The sequence below is a fragment of the Alosa alosa genome, chromosome 17 (assembly GCF_017589495.1).
Source record: "Alosa alosa isolate M-15738 ecotype Scorff River chromosome 17, AALO_Geno_1.1, whole genome shotgun sequence".
NCBI lineage: Eukaryota > Metazoa > Chordata > Actinopteri > Clupeiformes > Clupeidae > Alosa > Alosa alosa.
This window is the reverse complement of record NC_063205.1, coordinates 9,723,112-9,743,255: the sequence shown is the minus strand read 5'-3', so window position 1 is coordinate 9,743,255 and position 20,144 is coordinate 9,723,112. Positions and strand designations below refer to the sequence as shown.

The 20,144-nt window shown below is 43.7% G+C and overlaps 1 long non-coding RNA gene across 1 annotated transcript; it reads left to right on the top strand.

Moving 5' to 3' along the window:
* Window positions 1-1,130: 1,130 nt before the first annotated feature.
* On the top strand, window positions 1,131-20,144 carry LOC125311063. The gene is made up of 4 exons (XR_007196403.1): window positions 1,131-1,219; window positions 1,351-1,444; window positions 1,840-2,172; window positions 19,732-20,144. It is a non-coding gene; the product is annotated as an uncharacterized LOC125311063 (long non-coding RNA).

The window sequence follows — 20,144 nt, the reverse complement described above, 5'->3', positions numbered from 1 at the left end:
CAAAATACTACTGTTAACAAGTACTGTACTATTTCAGCGTCAAAGAGAAAAACAGGATGATCAGTTATTCAATGTGCAGTTCAAGATTTGTTTCCGGTGACTTTCAGTGGTTACATTCGATCTCTCTACAGTCAAAAATAAGTTTGGTCTTCCTGATGCTGCTGAACTTGACATTTTCGATGAAACTGACACAGCTGTTGACGAAGACATTCTTCTTGAATTATTGGAGGCTCATCCAGATCTATGCCTGACAGTACGTGAAAGGATTTCAGATGAAGGTAAGTGTTATCATAAAATCTTACGTTGTCAATGAAGCCTACAGTCAATACATAGCCAAGTTTTTGCTCCCTGATGCAGCTGATAGTGACCTTTCTTTATGGAATGGACATGACAGAGGACAGGGTTGGGCAATTTTTATGTGAAATGTTGTCGTGACACTCAATACATATTAATTGGCAATTGTTATTATTAATGTTACCAACTGGAATAAATATGTCATCTGAGTATGTTTAAGTTACCTAAAAAATTTATACTAAAATGGATACAGCCACAAACATAAAGTTAATCAAATACTCTCTTGTAAAGATTTTTCTCCTCTAGCTCATTCAACACCATCTTCCTCGGATACACACTCTTCCCTCACAGACACCATATCACTTTCTTCAAGTGACAGTGACTTAAGGGATCAGGGTATTCCCACAGGCCGCAGTAGATCCAGCAAAGAAGGCATGGGTAGTTCTGCTGGAAAAGTTTCGGTGTCAGAGGCTGCAAAAGAGGTAATTGAGACGAAAGAAATGTCTTATGTCATTTTGAGTTGACATAATTTATAAAGTGTCATGCGAAATTGAAATTCTCCCCAATCAAAGTATTTGGTTCCAAACTCATCCTTAATGAAAATAGATGTTATTGTATGTAATTTACCCTTAGGTTTTTGTATTTTGTGTCTCTACGGGTTTTTGACATTTCTCTGAACTTTCAGCTTAAGTTTATACAAACATGTGGTTTTATGTGTTTCTTCCAATGATTTTATATCATAGACAGAATTAAACACTGAAAACTTTTTTTTTCTTTTATGTAAGCAGATGGTTGAAAATGCCTTGCTTAGGAAGCCAGGAGGAGAGGATATTCTTGAAGAGAACAAGTCAGAAAATTCACTGAGCCACCGCACCCGGAGACAGTTCGTCAACATATTGGCAAGTGATATGACTGAGAGACATGGGTAAGAGTTAATAACATTAATATTATAAAGGACTGCAAAGAAGGACTATATATTCTTGTAATGATATATTGTAACTTCTGTCTGTATTTAATCAAACTCACTCAAGATTGACTGTTGTCTTTTCTCTATAGCAGGATTCCTACCCATCAGCAGAGGGAGAAGTATGCCCTGGGAATTATTACTCTCTTTCCTTCACTAAAGGATCCCTTTTCTCCAAAGGGCTATGTAAGTTTTGCAATGATAGTAAGAAAACATTGCACAGATTAGAGTTTTAGTTTTCATCTCGGAATAACTACTGTAGCTAATAAAAGTGAAATGATTGAAAAATTCTGCTATTTGGTGTTATTTTGGTTTTGATAATGACTAAAAATGTAGTGTCATAGAAAGAACCACAATTGAAACTGATGTAGGTTATGAGGTTCAACTGGTTCAAGATGCAAAATCACAATCAATGGTAGGGCCCTGATTCAAAAAGAACTCAGGTTATAAGGATATTGCATCTTAATATGAAAATAGAAAACCTATAATATAAGTGATTGTTCTTCTTGTTTCCTTTTGCTGCATCTGCACTTGTTGTAAGATCCTTTTGTGATGTTCATTAATTCATTTAAATTTAACAGGAGCATTTCTATGATGGGGAGAAATGCAGTGGATATTTAGCGTGGTGCCTCAAGACCATGTCCAGGAGTACAGTTAAACGGCCAACCAAGGAAACCTCAGTGCCTCAAGAACATGGGCCAAAGCGCTGAAGATCAGCAAACACACTGCCTCAGCAGCTTGATGGAGATGCCTGCAGAGAGGCTATTTCATTTCTTGTTCACACTCCTGATGACGCAAGTGTACTTCAGAAGATGAAGATGACATTCCAACATCGCCAGGACCTAGTGTATGACCCACAAAGAACCGCAGATGTCTTCAAAACATTTCCACACTTTTTGGATGTCAAAGGCCTAGTGAGTTGTACATTTCTTTTATTTTCAACTCCAGTCTTTAATCTTCAGTGTTTTGCTCAGTTGGATGTTAATGATGCAGTATTGGTCACACAAGCCTCCTGACTGTATTCTATTTTCAAATATCCTTGTTCTGGCTATAGTTTAAGAAGTTATGGATGATGTACTTTCCATCTTTATTATAGACGCAAGATGTATGTGGATATATCCCTTATTTGAAATGGTCAAAATCACTTAGGCCTAGCCCTAATGCAACATTAACAATACTGAGCCCTGGCTTAATATGCTTATGTATGATCAACAGGTAAATCAGGACTTCTGTCGTGGAAAAACCGGTCCACTTCCGAATCCACTGAACAATTTATCACTTAACTACTTACTAATTAGCACTCTGGAACAAAGCGTCCGAAGGAGACAATGCAGACAGGAGATCTCTGAAGACTGTTGATCTTTATTCACCGTATTGCAGTGATAGTCCAGCCTAAACGATGTCCAGACCAGGTGTCAAGCAATAGGGTGATGTGAGATGTCATCAGCTGGGCCCCAGATGAGATCTGACTAACAGGTGGCTGCAACCTATCTTTTATACTCCTTAACCTTGGGGTTGGGCCCTCTCGCCACCCTCGAAAGACACCTGTTGGCCTATCAGCATCCACCAAGGTTACGACTATTGGTGGAACCCATTGTCTCATCATGCATAAATTATATGCAAAACTGTCTCCTTCTGGGTTTTTTCCCAGATTCTGTTTTTTTCCAGTTGTAACAGGGCTTCTTATCTTGCCACCTGTTACTTGGCCTTGCTGTTACCACCATTACATCATCCAATTACATCATCCTCTCGCTCTCGACCATCTAGTTCACTGTGAACTCCTTCAGCCTCACTGACCATCTAGCCAGGTGTCACTGTGAACTCCCTTCACCCCACTCCTTGACTGCTGGTCTGGTCTGTTTAAGATGTGTACAGGCCTTGAAGTCTCATAATAATTGCAGTAATATCAAAGTTTATAAAAACCATACATGCATCCGTTAAGTCATAGAAATCCACCACATATTCCCTCCTTTGAGGCTAAATTAGCCTCACTCTACAGCAAGCATAAATGATATGTCGCGGACCTAATACATTGTCAAGGCATTTTCATCCAGACACGCGTGAGCATTTACTATGGAACCTTGTATATGGTTAGCACCCTTCATAAGTGATGATTGTACAATTTTCATTATCATATGTGTAATTGTAAAAAAAAATGTATGTATCACTACCTAATCTATTTAAATGATGATTATGCACTAGTACTCTCAAATATGTGTAATATTGCTAAATTATCAAACCTGGACGCCCAGAACGGGTGACAGAAAGACCAATTTTTTTGTTATGAACAATGGCTAGGACCCGAGACGGATTTGTCCCCAAAGCCGACCAATATGTCAGTCACTTTGAGCATAAACATAATTTTCATGCAAGGCCATCTTGACAATTAGGAGTTACATAACAACATCATGATGCCAATTTGTCCCCAATCTGCCAATAAAAGTATATTTTCTCCTCACATATTTGTATATAAATATATATAATATATATATATATATATATATATATTATATATTGATTTAGGTTGATTATTTTCCTTACATGTCCCACCCCACTGTTCTCCCGTAGCATCGCCCCCCCTTAGATATCTCCCAGATATCACAACACTCATGCCCCTTCCGGGCTGGGTGGACGTCACCGGTCGCAAGTGTACGCCACACTGTGGAGCCGGGCCGTCAGCCCCCTGCCTTAGGTTGCCCCTGCTGACCAGAATGGGGTCTTACCCGTCCTTGGGCACTGCCTGAGCCACAAACTCCGCCACGCCTTGCGGCGGGCTGGGGCCAGCATACGGCAGGCTGGGGTGAGAGCATGTAATATAGGTTTCAAGCAAGCATTACTATTCAACTGTTCTGGATGGCCTTGCAGGTGAGGGCTTATCCTCCACAATTCTAAGTTTCATCTATGCGTAATAAGTAGTTGTTAGCAATACGCATCATTTTGAGGCGACTATTCGTATCAGGTCACAGCCCATGACTTCTATCCTTTTCCTCTGTCACCTGGGCGTGCAGGTACATGTCCTGTGAGTTACCTATCAGTATTGTGTGTGTGTGTGTGTGCGTAGACATAGCATCTATGTATTATTGTGGATAGGTGTGGGCACCACAGCCCCACCCTATTCTATCCTTTTTCGAAGGATGAAGCTCCAGATAAGCCTGGAGCGTGCACCATTATATTCTCATATTCACTTTCTCCTATACATATCATCTCCCATAACCATCAATTGTTTGCCTGTGAGCAGATCCTCCTACAGGATTGGGTGATGCAACAAAACAGTCCTACGACAAGGGCAGCTCCGAACAGCAATGTACCAAGAGATGCCACAATCAGTGCTCCCAGTGACCCAAAGTTGTTTTTCAGCCACTGAGTCACTGGACTAAAAAAATACCTGACACATCACCTACATCTAATGTTATATTCTTCTATTCTTTTCCCGAACTTTCATGAGCTTCAGTGTTCAGGATCTTAAGTCTATCCATTGCCTTTACAACACCCTCCATGTCTTCATCTGTTCCAGGGATGTACGTACAACATGAGTCTGTCCCCATTGTCTTGTTCTCTACTACCATCCTATGAAGTCCTCTGTAGCGGCTGGTCTGTCATTAGGAAGGTCAAAAGAGTACCAGATTCCCCAGTCGATTGCGTCCCTCTACTGGTGCGGCAGCGGCGGTGTTGTCGCTTTCCCTCCTTCTTCTGGTCCCGTCGCTTCTTTGGTGTAGCCATCATTGTAGGGGGTTTTGGAGTCTACTGTACAGCCAGCTGCAGTGACTTCTAGAGGGCTCGTTACAGGGATGGCTGTCTCTCGGGGCAGCTGGCATGGTCTCAGATACCTGGGGTTCGGAAGTGGCCTCAGTGCTGGGTGGAAGTGTCCGCCTCCTCCCGTTTGGGCCTGGCTCGACCCCATCATCAACAGCACCTGCAGGAACAGATAGGGGAGAGAAAACACCATGCCCCCTAGGCACATCACGCCTAGGGCCAGTATCAGGAGCTGGCAGTATCCTCCTTGCCATACCCCTACTCGTACTTGATTCTCCCCCGGATTCCCCACCACCATCATCCACCCCAGGGGAGTCTGGTGGGGGTCCCAGCGGTCCTTGGTTCCCCTGATCATCGTCTGGCTCCTCCGTTCTTCTCTGTGACACCGCCCTGAATGGGCCCTTCTTCGGACCCCCTCTCCAATCTCCTTTCTCTTCTTCTGCTCATTGAAAATTGCCCTGTGAACTTGGGAAAGTTGTTTAATATAACTGCTCACTTTGTGCTCCAATATTTCTAGAAAGGGTTTCCGTCACTAATTCACAGAGTAGGAATCACTCTTCCAGTCACCATTTCATGCGGCGTTAGGTGCATGGAGCGATTTTTTCACATTTTCATTAATGCAATTGGCAATGCATCTACCCAATTTCGATTTGGCAAATTTGGATCTGGCTCAAGCTCTACCATTATTACTGCTAATTATTTCTGGAATTCCGAACCTGGGGATCACTTCTTGCCAGAAAATGAATCACAGTCTTTTCATCCTGTCCCCTGCTTGGTCAGGCTTCCACCCACCTTGAGTATCGACATACTATCACTAGAACATGTTTGTATGAATTGACTGTTTTTCCCATGTCAATGTAATCCATCACCTGATGTTTGAATGGACCTTCTGGAAGTGGAATGTGTCCCAGGGGTCTTGGCCCTATGCCTGTTTTTTGCCTTTCCTTGAGTTGCTTATTGCACAAATGTGACCATTCCTCAACACATAAGCAATGCGATCCTGAAGCAATGGTGCCCAGAATCCTCTGTCAAGAATCTGCTGCCTCACATCCTCCCTTGCACTGTGAGAAACACAATGTGCCTGATCTATTAGGAGATCGAGGAGCCAATTTGGGGCCACCATCCGAGTTTGACCTGTTGAATGGTTTTTGGGGTTTTGGGACTGCATTAAGCCTTCTTGCCTCTAAGGCAGCTTCCTTTGCTACCTCATCTGCCTTAACATGACCTACGGTAATGCCCCTTACAGTGTGCTTTGCATTTGCATATATTGCAGCTAATAATAACTGAATTTCTGAATAACATCTGAATTTTGTATGTGTATGCACTGTCAAATATATGGCTGCCTCCTGTCCTTCCGCTAGTGAGCATGCTGCTGTTAATGCTTTAAGCTCCGCTAGTTGAGCTGAACACGGTTGTGTACCGGGCTCGCACATGACTGTAATTATTATTATTTTTTAAATTTTTATTGACAATGTTTGCACTACACTGAACCCTGCGTGTCTTTTGTTGTCATAATTATGACTACAGCATCTACAAAGTATGTTATCCCATCCCCCAGTAGCTCACTCTCTTGATGCTCCCTAAGCTTACAGAAGGCTACTGAGTCTGCTACACAGTTGTGTGATACACCCTCATAGTCGAATATCTGAGCTGTCTCTGGGGTGTCAGGCAGAACTTTCCTTGTTCAACTAACTGGGCTATTGCATGACTGGTGTGTATGATCACTGACCATCCCATGGTAATGCTGAAGGCCTTGACATATGTTGAATACACTGCCTCAAGTCCCTGAAAGCATGGTGGATAACCCTGAGCCATTGCCTCCAGTTAAGAGCTATAATACGCAATTGCTTGTTTGCTTCTCCCATGACACTGTGTCTGCGATAAATAGCTGTCATGTATGCGTCCTTTCCCTCCCCTTTCTTCACTGACACATACAGGTGGAATGGTTTTCCATAGTCCGGCAGTGCAAGATCAGGTGCTTGCTGCAGTTCTCCCTTGATGCGCTCAAATGCTTCATTTCCATCCATTGTCAGATTGTTGGTTTCTGCATTCATGATCATAGCTCGGAGTGGGGCTATGTTCTGTTCATAGCACTCTACCCAGTTACTACTGAATCCTATGAGGCCACTGAACGACATCATCATTCCCTTGTGTCCACCTAAATAGATCACCTTGGGCTGGGCGAATTGCAGTTTTTTTCTTGACACTTTGTACCCCCCTTCGGCCAGAACGGTTAACACATGGACTGTGTCCTTTTTCACACGTTTCTCTGTCCAGGGCACATATCAAAACGTCATCGAAATATTGCAGGATCGTGCTCTGACATGTGATGCGCTTTAGGTTATTAGCTTTTCAATTTGAGGTCCTTAGGCAAACGATTGTATTGATAAGTTTTTCCCAAATATTGGAATGCAAAAAGTTCCTCGCTCGCTGGCGCCACTCTAATGGAGAAGTAAGCTTGCGTTAAATCTATGACGGAAAACGTGGTAGCGTCAGACGGGATGTATGTCAGTAACACGTTAGCATGTGGTATGTCTGCCAGATAGTCCTCAATGCACGCATACACCGGCCTGAGATCTTGGATCATTCTCCATCTCACTCAATCTGCTTTTCGTATAGAGAAAATAGGCGTGTTGCACCTTGCACTTGGGACTTCTTCTAGGACTCCTGCTTTCAGAAGATCTTCAATCGTTCCCTTATTCCTTCAACTGCTTCTGCTGAGAGTGGGTATTGTGGCTGGAATGGCAACGTTACTCCTGGTTTCAATTTTACTTCTACGGGGCTTGCTGACTTAACCAGTCCTATGTCTCCATCTCCTTGGGACCACACCACGGATGGTACTATGGCTAATATTCTTTCCACGTGCTTCTCATCCGTTTCCGTTGCCTCCTGCAGCATCATCATTTTCCAGGCTGCTTGTTTTGGCTCCACAAGCCTCTCTTCTGCTTCACAATCCATGTATTGTGTCACATTTCTGTCCCCGTCTGGGTCAAACCTGCTGAAGGGCACATGATTCTTTTTGTCCCAGCATCGGTACCCTATTCCTGCCATCAGGCCATGCATGCAATAGGGATTGCCATATAGACAGGGTTTGACATACGGTATATTGAGGGCTTCTTCCAGGGCTGTTTCTTGACTTTGGCCTCTTTTCTGCTTCTCTTCAGTCTTTTCTGGGTTTAAGTCTGAGGCGTGTGTCGTCGGCGGTGCATCAGTCTCTTTAAAACGTCATGACAGGTGCTGCATGTATGTGTCCCAGTCCATATCATTGCTGTCAAAAGGTCTGTGTCGCGTTTTGTCCCAGCATCGTTGTCCTGCTCCTGGGAACAGCTTGTATAACCGAATGCATTTCCATAGGGGCATCCTTTTGGCATAAGGTATGCCCCTCTGTTCCTGGAGTCCTGCATTCATGAGCTCGATTATTTGTGGGACATCCCATACGGTGATTGGGTTGCTTAGCTTTACTCTGTACATTGGACTCATTCTGTCTCAGTGGCTATTTGGACCCAATCATTTGTTGTCCCCTTCCATTTGGCACATCGAGCCTTGAGCATCACTGAGCCATCTCTCTTGTTCTGTGTCCTTCTACCACTCTTAAAGTGATGTGGGGCATTGTTCCAGGCATGTCAAAGAATTCTCCCATATTCCCTCCTTCCATGAACTTTACGTCAGCAGCCACTCCCTCTTTAGCCACTGTTACTGTGTGTATGTCCAGCGGAATGTGTTTCCAGCCTTCCACTTCTCTGTTCCACTTTTCCTCTCTTTCTTCATTTGGCGTCTGGTCAAACTTAATTGTGCAGTGAAAGGGACATCTTGGTTCTCGTAGATGGCCATGGAGGTTGCTTACTTGGTCTGCAAGTTTGTTGTACAGCTCTTGTTCCAACTGGCCGATCCAGTAAACTTGCTGGACGTGGTTTTGTGGGGGCCATGTATCATCATAGCCATCAGGGTTGCTAACACTGTTATCTGCACTCTTGACGGGGAGCATTCAATTTGGAGTTTTAGATTGCATGTGTGTTCCGCTATTAACACTGGTATCAGCATGTGTTCCGCTATTAACACTGGTATCCTAATTTCCTTGTCTTCTATTTCAATTGATACTGGGGCTGTCATTGGAATAAGCTGCGTTTTTCCTGAGAAACCCATTGTCTCTATACATTTTTCTGAAGACCTGGGGAGGTGTTGGGCATCTTTTGGGTGAAGACAAGTGTACGTTGCTCCCGTGTCCACTAAACATTTAACCTCTCCCTCCTGTATTAGAACCTGCAGCATCGGTTCTACGTCAGCTCCCCTCGTTAGGGTGGGGAACTGACCCTCCCCTGGGTTTTCTGGGCCTCGTCAATAGTAGGCTCCCTCATAGGGGGAGACCTGGGCAGACTGAGTCTGCCCCTGTGGCGGGCCTCCCCTATAGTGGGTCACCTGGTTGCCAGACTGGGCTTGGCCTTGTGACAGAGCTCCTCCATATTGAGGGGCCTGACCACTCTGTTGTATCTGCCCTTGTGGTGGTGGTGCTGGTCCCCCTTGGTTGCCTTGTCTACCAGTTCTAGTCAGTCAGTCTCTGGAGATGTGTCCTACTCCTCTGCACACCGAGCACTGGAAGCCACCTGGCCCTTGATTTGTTGAGTATGTTGTTGTCCTCTTCCATAGCCTCTTCCTGGCCCAAATCCCCCTCGGTGGGGCCCACCTCGGCCTTTGTTCTGTGGGTACCATTGTTGTCTCTGTTGTTGTATAGGCCCATACATCACTGGTTGAAATGTCACTGGTGGCATTTGTTGTGGCTGTATCATCCCCTGTTGCTGTATTACTGGTGCCGTCACAGTCTACTGTACCATTGTTGATGCCACAGCTGCTGTACCACTGGTGTTGTCTCTTGGAACTGCATTTGAGTGAGTTTTCGCAAGACCTCCTTTTCTTGTTGTTCCTTTTTATCTTCTCCTTGCCTGTGGAGTGTTACGTAGTGTGCCACTGTTAGTCTGAACTCATCTTTAGTCATGCAACCCAGGTGCCAGTCATTTTCTAACTGTGCCTTTACTGGTCTCGGCAGGGTGTCCATAACGGCCTGTCTGAATTGTATTGTGGATGCATATGATACCTCTGGTCGCTGTTCCATCCTGGCTGTCCAGTATTGGGCAGGCCTCTCCACAAAGGCTGCTGGATTGTCATCATCTTTAAGCTTCTCTACGTAGACGGCCGTGGGGCTGTACTGGTTTGGGTAGGCCGCCCTCAAGGCCTTCCATATTCGGGGTCGATATCTATCAAAGTCCTTTGTGTCCAGGCTGCTGTCTGCCATCAGATACCCTAATTTTTCCCTTTCTAACACCGTTTCCGTCTCAGATTTTCACAGTAACAACTGAGCACATATTTTATGTACCCCTCAGTACCCCTACTGCCATGGTTCGTCCTTGTGTCTGGTTTTCTATCGTTGAAATCCATCTACCTCCTCCCTCGTGTAACACTGGGAGCCTTGCCAAGAGACCGCTCACGTCCGAGTGAGTCCACGGCTGGTAGTATGATTTTTTTCTCTTTCATTATTATTGGTGCCATGACATGTGTTTCTTCTTCATCTGAATCTTCATGGTCCCTCTATTTGCATTCTCTCTCGTTCCTTTCTCATCTGTTCTTTTTTCTTTTTCTCTTCTTTCTCTATCTTCTCCAGCTCTCTTGTTTTCTTTCAACTCTTTTTTACTTCTCCTTCAATCTCATTTAGCCCTTTCTTCATTCCTCTCCGGATTTCCTCCAGGCCTTTCCCGACTCCTTTGTTTACTCTGCTTAGCCCTTAGCCTGTGGTGATCATACTGGGTTGGATCATTACTGAAAGCATCGCCATTCCTTTTCCTCTGCATTGCCTTCTTTTGCCCTGATGGGTTTGCACTGCTTGTGCACCTTTTGAAGTGCCCGTTGCACCCTCCACATATTGCCCCTCGGCCTAGTAGATTTAGTTCTGTTGTCTGTGTCTGGGCCTGCTCCGGCGTTCGTGGTTGCCTCTGGATTGATTCCACGGGGTAATAGGCTATGTCCTGATCTATTCCCAAATCGTATTCCACATTCCTCATCGCTGGGCCCTTCGCTTTCGTTTGTGCTTTGATCCACCTCAGACTCTTCCACGCAGAGTTTCAGTAAGCACTCTTCTTCCCTGCTTTTGTTTCTCATCTTTTAGACACACTCATATATTTTCTCCAGAGTTTCATTAGTTCTCCCTTTCAGCTCTTCTAATTTAGTCCTTTCACCTGCTAGGCTAATTAGCCTTTCCTCCTCTATTTCTTCCCTTCTTGTCCACCTCCAATGCTTCTCCTTCTCTTGTTCCAGAAGCTCTGCCTTCGCCCTTTCTTCTTCATGCTTCTCCTCAAGGCTCATCTCCTCTATGACTCCTTCTAATTTCTCCCTCTGTTCTTACATGAACTTCAAGAAGTTGACCTTGTATTTCTGGTGCTTTTCAGATTCCCATATGCTTACTCTTTCTTCTATCCATTTCATAGCCTCTCCAATTTTCTCCCAAGCTCTGGCTACCAGTTCTTCTTTTCCTGGCTCATTGCCTTCTGTCTTTGTCAGTTTATCTATAAGTCGTTTTGCTTCAAGTGCTTTCCTCTCGCTCCAGCGCTCAAGTTGTATCTCAGCTTCTCTTCGAATGGCTGCAACCTGCTCTTCCTCCATCATTCTCTGATGCTCCTGGATCATCCATCTGTTTTGTTCGTGATATCTTATTTCTATCCCTGTGTTTTTGTTCTGTTCCTGTCCTTTGGGAGTTCTGGTGTGGGTTAACCCTTCTCCCCAATCATGCTGCAACTTTTCCAGAGCATACCTATGGTTTGTTGCCACCTCGTCTTCACTTTGAAGTGCTTCTTCCCACCTTTTGGCCACTTCTGTTTCAGTCCTCTGTATCTTTCCCGAACTCCTATGGTCTGTCTCCATTTCCCTCAATGCCCCTCCGGTCTCTCCACCCCTCAGGGAAAGCTCAGGGTTGGTCGCGGAGATGCTCCTGACGGGGAGTCGTGTTGCCTCTCCATTATTTTCTTTATTTCCTCCCACAACTCCATGCGATCTCCTCCCATCGTGGCTTCTCTCAACACTAGGGCCGCTTGGATTGCAGAGCCCGGTGGTCCTTCTTTCCGTTGGCCCATTTCCTTTGTATCCTCTTTTGCTTTTTATCTTGGGATACAGTCTGTCCTTTTCTGCATATGGAGATGGTCGTGGTTCCTCCATAGGCAGGGCCCTTGGATCTGGAGCCTGGGTCGGGGATGCTTGTCTTTGTTGATTTGGTTTCATTTTTCCTCTTCCTGCTTTTCCTGTATGGTTGGTGTTAGGGGTGACACCCTGTTCTGGTCAGCCTTCTCCTTCCTTTTCCGCTCGGCCATTTTCATGAAAGCTTCCAAGTCAGTAGTTCTTCTTCTCTTTTCTTTTGTCTCGCGGGCCTCTTGTCATGGTTTTTATGATTCAGGACCTTCTCCTGCATTTGGGCTATTGTGCTTAAATAAAATGTTCCATTGTATGTCCATGGGGTGTGGTGTTTCCGTGTCCTTTCTTCCCATTTCTTCCTGACCTCCTTGATTCTATCTCTGGCAGTCCTGTTCTCTTTCAAGACTTCCTCCAAGGGTGTCATCTCTCCCGTTGCCATTCTTCACAACCCTTCTCCCTGCTGTGGGTTTAGTCTTTTGAATGGTTGTGGTCCTTTAAGTGAATGTTCTGAACCCCCTCGTGGATATATATCAGATCCTCTTACGATTTGCCGTCTTCCCTGTGCACCTGGAGTTGGTTTTGGTCTTCTATATTACTAGATTGTTCCCAATCCAGGTACCAACCCAGTTCCCAGTCTCGGAGGTGTGCCTCTTGTTAGTCGAAGCTAGGTATGATGCACACTGGCTGGTTATCTTCTGGTGTATATGGGTGTAGGTCACCGACTGTGTATAGTATGGCGTCCCTCAAATCTCCCCAAGTTTCACAGTGAGCCGGAAGCAGCACTCTCTGTCCTGGAACCGCTGCCCCCTATTTGTCTGTGGCGCTTACGCCCCACCCTCCTTTTGGGTGTTCGATGATTTTAACCACCCACTCTTCCTCTGACTTTTCACTATTATGTGCGTCACCAGCTATTGCTCGGGTTTGTGGCCACTCCTGATTCTCCTGCAATTGCGTGCCAGGGTCTAGGTCACCAAGTGTATCAATTACTACTTCGATAAGGCCCCACCACTCTCTACAGTATGTTGGGAGTTGCAACCTATTGCCTTGGAATTCCACGTGTTGTCCAGTGTCAAAGTTTATACCCCTTAACACCCCTCTTCTGTATGCTGGGTAATGTTTATGGTCCAGATCACTTCATGTCCTCCTTGTGCCATATATCCCTGTAGTTTGCTTGTTGGTTTGGCTTTTTCTGATTCTGTGTGTTAATATGTGAAACGGTTATAGGCCACTGCTATCTTAATTACTATGTGGTTGTTTCCTTTCTCTTCCCTGTGTTATGAGTAGTCCTAACCTATCTGTACCCTACTCTGACTGTTGTCTCAACCCTGTGTTAGTTGCTTGATCCTCTGTTCTCTGGTGATGTTTGTTATTTTTCTAATTTACAATTAACAGAAAAAAATGTTGTTCTTATTTCACTTAATCCTAGTTTTAGCTGTTCCTGTGTGTGTGAGAATGCTGCTCTGGCCTACCTGTGTGTGTGTGTGTGTAAGACTTCTTATCTCTTGTCTCTTCTGGGCAGTCAGCCAGGTCTGGGCAGGGAGCCAAGATCTGGGAAGCGAGCCCAGATCTGGGCGTTGAGCCAAGGTCTTCTGCTGAGTCTGGCCCACCTGTGTGCTTAATGTCTGTGGCAAATATTACTTCATACAATTATTTCTCTTTACTTATTTTATTTACTTATTTCAGTTTTACACAAGTTATCAACTTCTAACAGGTTACTCTCTAGTTCTTCATTAATGTGGATGCATTGCTCTATTGAGGTGTATACATGGACCTTCTAACAGTGTTCTAACTATTTTCTTATTGATGTGAGTATATTGCTCTACTAACATGAATCTTCTAACAGTGTTCTAACTATATTTCTTTATTATTGTGGATTCTCGCTTATGCTCATGCTCTTTGGATTACTGTTTTTTTGACCTAAGCCTGTTTGGACTTGTGAATTTGACTCAACCCTTTGGAAACCTTTGCTTGGACCTTGCATTCTTTTGTTGCCAACCTATGCCTGTTCAGCCACGTGAGTCTTGTCTAGCCCCTTTGATACTGCTGCCTGTGTTTCTGCCTGCCTACCTGTGTACCGAACTCTGCCTGTTTTTGCCACCTTGGATTTTTGACTGAACCTTGCCTGTACTGCTGCCTGTGTTGCTGCCTGCCTACCTGTGTACCGAACTCTCCCTGTTTTTGCCACCTTGGATTTTTGATTGAACCTTGCCTGTACTGCTGCCTGTGTTTTTGCCTGCCAACCTGTGTACCGAACTCTGCCTGTCTTGCCACTTTGGATTTTGACTGAAACCTGCCCCTCTGCCGTTTTTTGGATTTTTTGAGTTTGCACTGTTTTGTCAAGTCACTTTGCCTGGCTGCCGATTCCTGTGTTCTGACATTTAAAACCCACTAATTATACTCTCTGCTTCCTGAGTCTGCTTTTGGTTCCACAGTAACTCACCTGGCTTCACCGGCCCTGACAAGTGGTTGATGTGACAGACACGATTCCCCATATTAATTCAAACATTCAGAACAATGGGGTTTCATTACTTGTATTAAATATAGAAAAGTTCTTGTGCAAGATCATGCCAGATTATTTTAGAAGGGATTTTGGAGAGAATTTCACTTTTTTTCAGCAAGTGTAATTATTTGGTTCATGTTTTTGTGGTTACACCGTGTTTGATTTTACCCAAATTCAGTTAATACTCTTTCAAAATTAAATAAATCCAAAACTTTAAGATTAGGGTTTGATGAAAATGATATTTGATATAATTTGTCAAATTATTTTCAAATTTTAAATGTATGTAACCCATATGTACACAAAAAAATGAGCGTCACGTCATTGACCCAAATACTGGAATTACTATCCCATAGGGATGGGCAAAGCGAGGCTTTATGAAACACTGAAATGTTCGAAGCAATTGTGCCGAATTGTTCCGAAGCTTTGAAACAATTCCGACACCACAGAGCTATTTAGGGTGAAACAAATCTGTCAAATGCTTCGTATTGGAGATGTAGTCTTTAATGTTCATGGCTCGCTGTGTTACCTGTGTTCAGTCTTTGTCAAAAGCTAAGCAGCATGCCCTTGGTCAATAACTGGATGGGAGACTACATGAAGTCACAATAAAGAGAATCTTATTGCTGCCACTATGTGTTCTCTAAATCACTTTCTTCTTATAAAAACTCTTGCTTTTTGACCATTCTGAGAGTTTAGTTGAAACTGTGTGGTTAATGGTGAAGTAAGAAAACATTAAACAGATACGATCTGAAACAATACCTTACAAATCAAACTGCGATCGACCCACATTTGAGCAGCCTGGGCTACCGTGCAAAAAAACACCCTTACTAACCACTACACCATCATGGTTATTTCTTAAGAGAAAGCTACACTGTTAATTGAACGCGCGGGCACGCCTGCCGACACCGGTTAAATGCACCGAAGGTCCACTTAACTTTGGTCGCATGACATGGGGATTTTGAACGATGTTTCGAAGCAGTGGTCACATGACATGGCTGTTTGAACCACGTTTTGAAGCAGTGTTTCGAAACACTTGTGCTTCGAAGCCTCGACACTGATTCGAGACGTCCAGTTGCTTCCTGGAATCCATGCATTTCCACTGAATTATTTTTGGAATCTGATTCCTTATCATACCTGTTCATTCGTACTCGTCGCTCGACTTATCGTGACTAAATTCAAGATGGCGGCAAATGGTAAACTTCCTGAAGGTACTGTCTGTATAGCATCGGCTAACTAGCGCCAGATTTCTGAGTGCAGGGGACAAGCCGAGATGAGCTATGAGACATACGTTCACACTCGGTATCGTGTTGCAACACACTTTAGATCAATATTACACCGGAATTCTCCTTTAACAGAAACAATAATAAAAAAAGATTAAGACAGACAATAATAATTAAAAAAAAACTGATTACAAATTGATTACAAACTTTGAACACACACGCACAATCAAACGTTTTCTTTGGTGAGGACCCTCCTTTTTCGCTTTTCCTCGCGGTCTGCTGCCAGCTGCAGCCACCTCTTCATTATAGTCTCCACAGCTGCCTCAGATGCACCAGCGGACAGCGGGTTTTGGCGTACAGCAGCTTTGGTATAAATGAAAATGGAAAATGGAATGGATGCATAAATACATACTGCCATTATGTGGTATTAAAGGAGAATTACCGTGATTTTTTTTTTTTACATAGATCTGTTTTCTCGAGCTCGAGTACTGTCAGTATGAAGAAAAAAAACCCCAAAAACAATTGATCTACCTAACTCAAGTTGATGCACAGAACTGTTCAGTTAGAGCTGCCAGGCAGTTAGAGTGCTACACTCTGGGGGCATGTGCATGAGCCCCCATGTTCATGCTCCCAGAGTGTAGCACTGTAGCTGCCTGGCAGCTCTAGCTGTTAAGAGATCTGTGAAAAATCGCCAATATTCCCCTTTAAGCTTATTTCAACATCTGATATCAAAATTCTGTATGAGCCCAAATATAATTACCAGTAATCACCTCCTTCAGATGGAGGCTGGTCAAGGAGGTCTCTCCATTGACCCCCACCAGTTGAGCCCCTTGGCCAGCCCATTTGATATAAGGCGCCCCAATATCCGCCAAGTGTAGTCACGCACATCTGCGCCCCCAATTATGGCCAGGTAATTGATCTAAAAAAACAACCATTTACGATCAAGTTTCTGATAAACAAAATGACATTCTTTTGTCCTGGCACAGTTCTTGTGCATTTTGTGTTTGAATGCATATCGTTCCTTGGTTTAAATTAAATTTCTCACTATTTTGTCTCTTTGATCCTGATCCTGGAGGCTCTGTTCCAGGGCCAGGAGCGGGGCTATGGAGTGGTAGGCCTTCAGGCGCTGCTACAGCTGTCCCCTCCCGATGCTGGAGCAGCCGTAGGATGGTGGACTGCTGGTCCAGCACCATCTCCAGCTTAGTTAACACCTCTTTTAGTGCTACTACAGAAAAAATAGGTTGACTATATGTTACAATTAAAACCCCTATAAAATTTATTTATTTAGTGTTTTTAACTGACACTTTTCATCCAAGTGACTTACATTATGTAAATTATATTACATTGTCCCTGGTACAACTTGGGGTTGCTTGCTCAAGGGCACACAGTGGAAACTGGGAATTAAACAGTTTTTCAGGCTACTGCATTCTAGCCCAGCTCCTTAATCACCACCACCAATAAACTGTAAGGTACAGCCAAAACGGCAATGTCTAGAAAATTAGAAAATGTAGTCTACTTATTAGGGTGCATCATTTGCCCCAATTTTGGAAATTCAACTTGTACCCAATTTTAAAATGTGACAATACTAATGAAAAGAAAATGTGTAAAATATTAGCTGGATTGAATAGTATCTAAGGGGTCCACCAAGCCTCTAAAGTTGCTTCTTAGCAGAGCCTGTATCCCCGCTCTGGAAAAATCAGTTTTTCGTAAATAACTTCCAAAATAATGCATTTAGGCCTACAGTGTCAATGAAAGTTGAATATAAACGTGGCTATTGCACATCTTTTGGTACCAGTCTGATATCTCTAGCTTCATTTGTTTCTAAAATATTGCATTTTCCCCCTATTTTTAGCGTAGCGATATGTCCCAATATCTATAAAAAGCAGATGTGAAGGTAGTCCAGTCATGGTCTTATATGAAAATCCTTATAACTATAAGTATATATGCTCTTTTGATCTCGTGAGGGAAATTTGGTCTCTGCATTTATCCCAATCCGTGAAGTAGTGAAACACACTCAGCACACAGTGAACACACAGTGAGGTGAAGCACACACTAATCCCGGCGCAGTGAGCTGCCTGCTACAACAGCGGCGCTCGGGGAGCAGTGAGGGGTTACAGTAGGTGCCAGTAGGGGGTTACAGTAGGTGACTTCAGCCGTGCCTACTGGTCGGGGTTTGAACCGGCAACCCTCCGGTTACAAGTCCGAACCGCTACAAAGAGCACACACTCTTTACATGTTTCCCTTCCTCTTCCTCAGGTTTGGTGTTTTCTTTCTGTCTGCTTCCACCACCTGCAGAACATTCTGGTAGTTCTTCTCCTCTTGCAGAGCCTATGTAGTCTTCACATTACGCTCTGCGCTGTCATTGACCACATGCATGGACTCTTAGTGAATCAAGGCCTCATCTTGGTGGTTGCAGTGTTCAGTGGCTGTTGACGCATCATGGAACGACCTGCAGTTCTTCAAGAATTTGCTTCGGTATTCACATGTTTCAGCAGTGATCTTCAAGAGTGCAATGAAGGCCTTTCAGAGACACCAGTGGTACTTCAGCACAAGAAATCCCTGGCCACCAGCTTGCCTGCTGTCAAACCATCTACCTCCTCCACATGTCCAAATGATAGATATGGCTCAGGTTTCGGCAAGCCCAAATTTCCAGGAAAGATAACCCAAAAGACGACACTAGCAAACCTGGGACCTGATTTGTGGTATATCTTTCATCTTCTGCAGCTGGACCCTGCTTTCCTCACCACTGACATCTCAACCTGGCCTGCTCACCCAGCCTACAAGGAGGCCTTGATTCACTTGGAGTCCATGAATGTGGTCAATGACCGCGTAATGTGAAGCTCAGCACAGACTAGGCTCTGCAAGAGGCGAAGAACATTACCAGAATGTTCTGCACAAAGAGAAAACACCAAACCTGAGGAAGAGGAAGGGAAACATGTAAAGAGTGTGTGTTCTTTGATGTTAAAACATCAACATCATATGGTGGTTAGTTATTAAGAATTATGTATGTTCTATCTATTCATGGATTACCCATTTGCTCAGTCATATAATATGTTTGTAGGAGGTTTACAGTTTGTCTTACACTTTGAAATGTAAGGTGTTCATAGTTCTAGAATAGGGTAATGTTAGTTAATGGAATATAATTTAAGATTTTATTGATAGCTTACTTTCATCCTGTTATTATGGAAAATCCATGTGAAATGACAACTGCCATATCTCAGGAAGTAATAAAGATAGAGACACACAGCTGGCACCAAATGATGCTAATGTACATATTTATATTCAACTTTCTTTGACATTATAGGGCTAGATCTATTATTTTGCCATTATTTAAGAAAAAAAATTATATTTGTATGTCCGTTGTTAGTTGGAAACTTCAGAAGCTCGGTGGACCCCTTAGATATCAATAGAATTTTATAAAATTTCTCATGGAAGTTTAATTTAGTTAGTGTAAAAAATCTATTCTAGGTACAGATTGATTTTCAAAAAAAATGAAAAAAGTGGGGCAAATGATGCACCCTACTACTTATATTCAGTGCTTACATTGTGTTTCCGAAACATGTTGCTGGCATCAAATTCAAAATGAACATATATTTTCCATTAAATAGACAATTTATTTGAAAAATCATCTGCAAAATCACTTGAAGCTTCAAAAGCGATTAGAATATGTCTAGTAGTCCAACTTAGCGATATAACACCATGACGTTAGAATAGAAAGACAAAACCCTACATCTCACCACTGAAACTGAGGCTAGCCCATCGTAATCTGCTGTACAAGAGCAAGTTCATCTGTGCATTGTATGCATTGTAATTACACAAATTCATGTTTTTAGGTGGAAAATGCAGTGTCCAATGGCCTGACAGGAGTTGCCAGTACTGATGAGCAGCGGCGTTGGAATAGCGGGACCCAAAGGAACATCACACCGAAGCTGCTGAAATTTCCTTTACCCACCATAGGGCCAGTGATTCTTTATCAAGCATGTGATGTAGGGCCCCACCATCTACCTCACACCCCTCTTTTCCACACCCAAGAGGCTCTTCGTAATGGATTGAAACATTTGAAGCTGCCCATGTCAAGTCTCTTACATAAGTGTGTAAATGCTGAAACACCTGCCGTGAACTTTCAGGAGCCTCCAGCAGCAACCCACGCAGAGCACGATGGCTCCAACATCCGCTCTCGCTGCTCTGCTTTTTAAAAGGCTTTTGGGCAATAGACTCGGAGACTGGAGCTACTGACTCAGGAGCA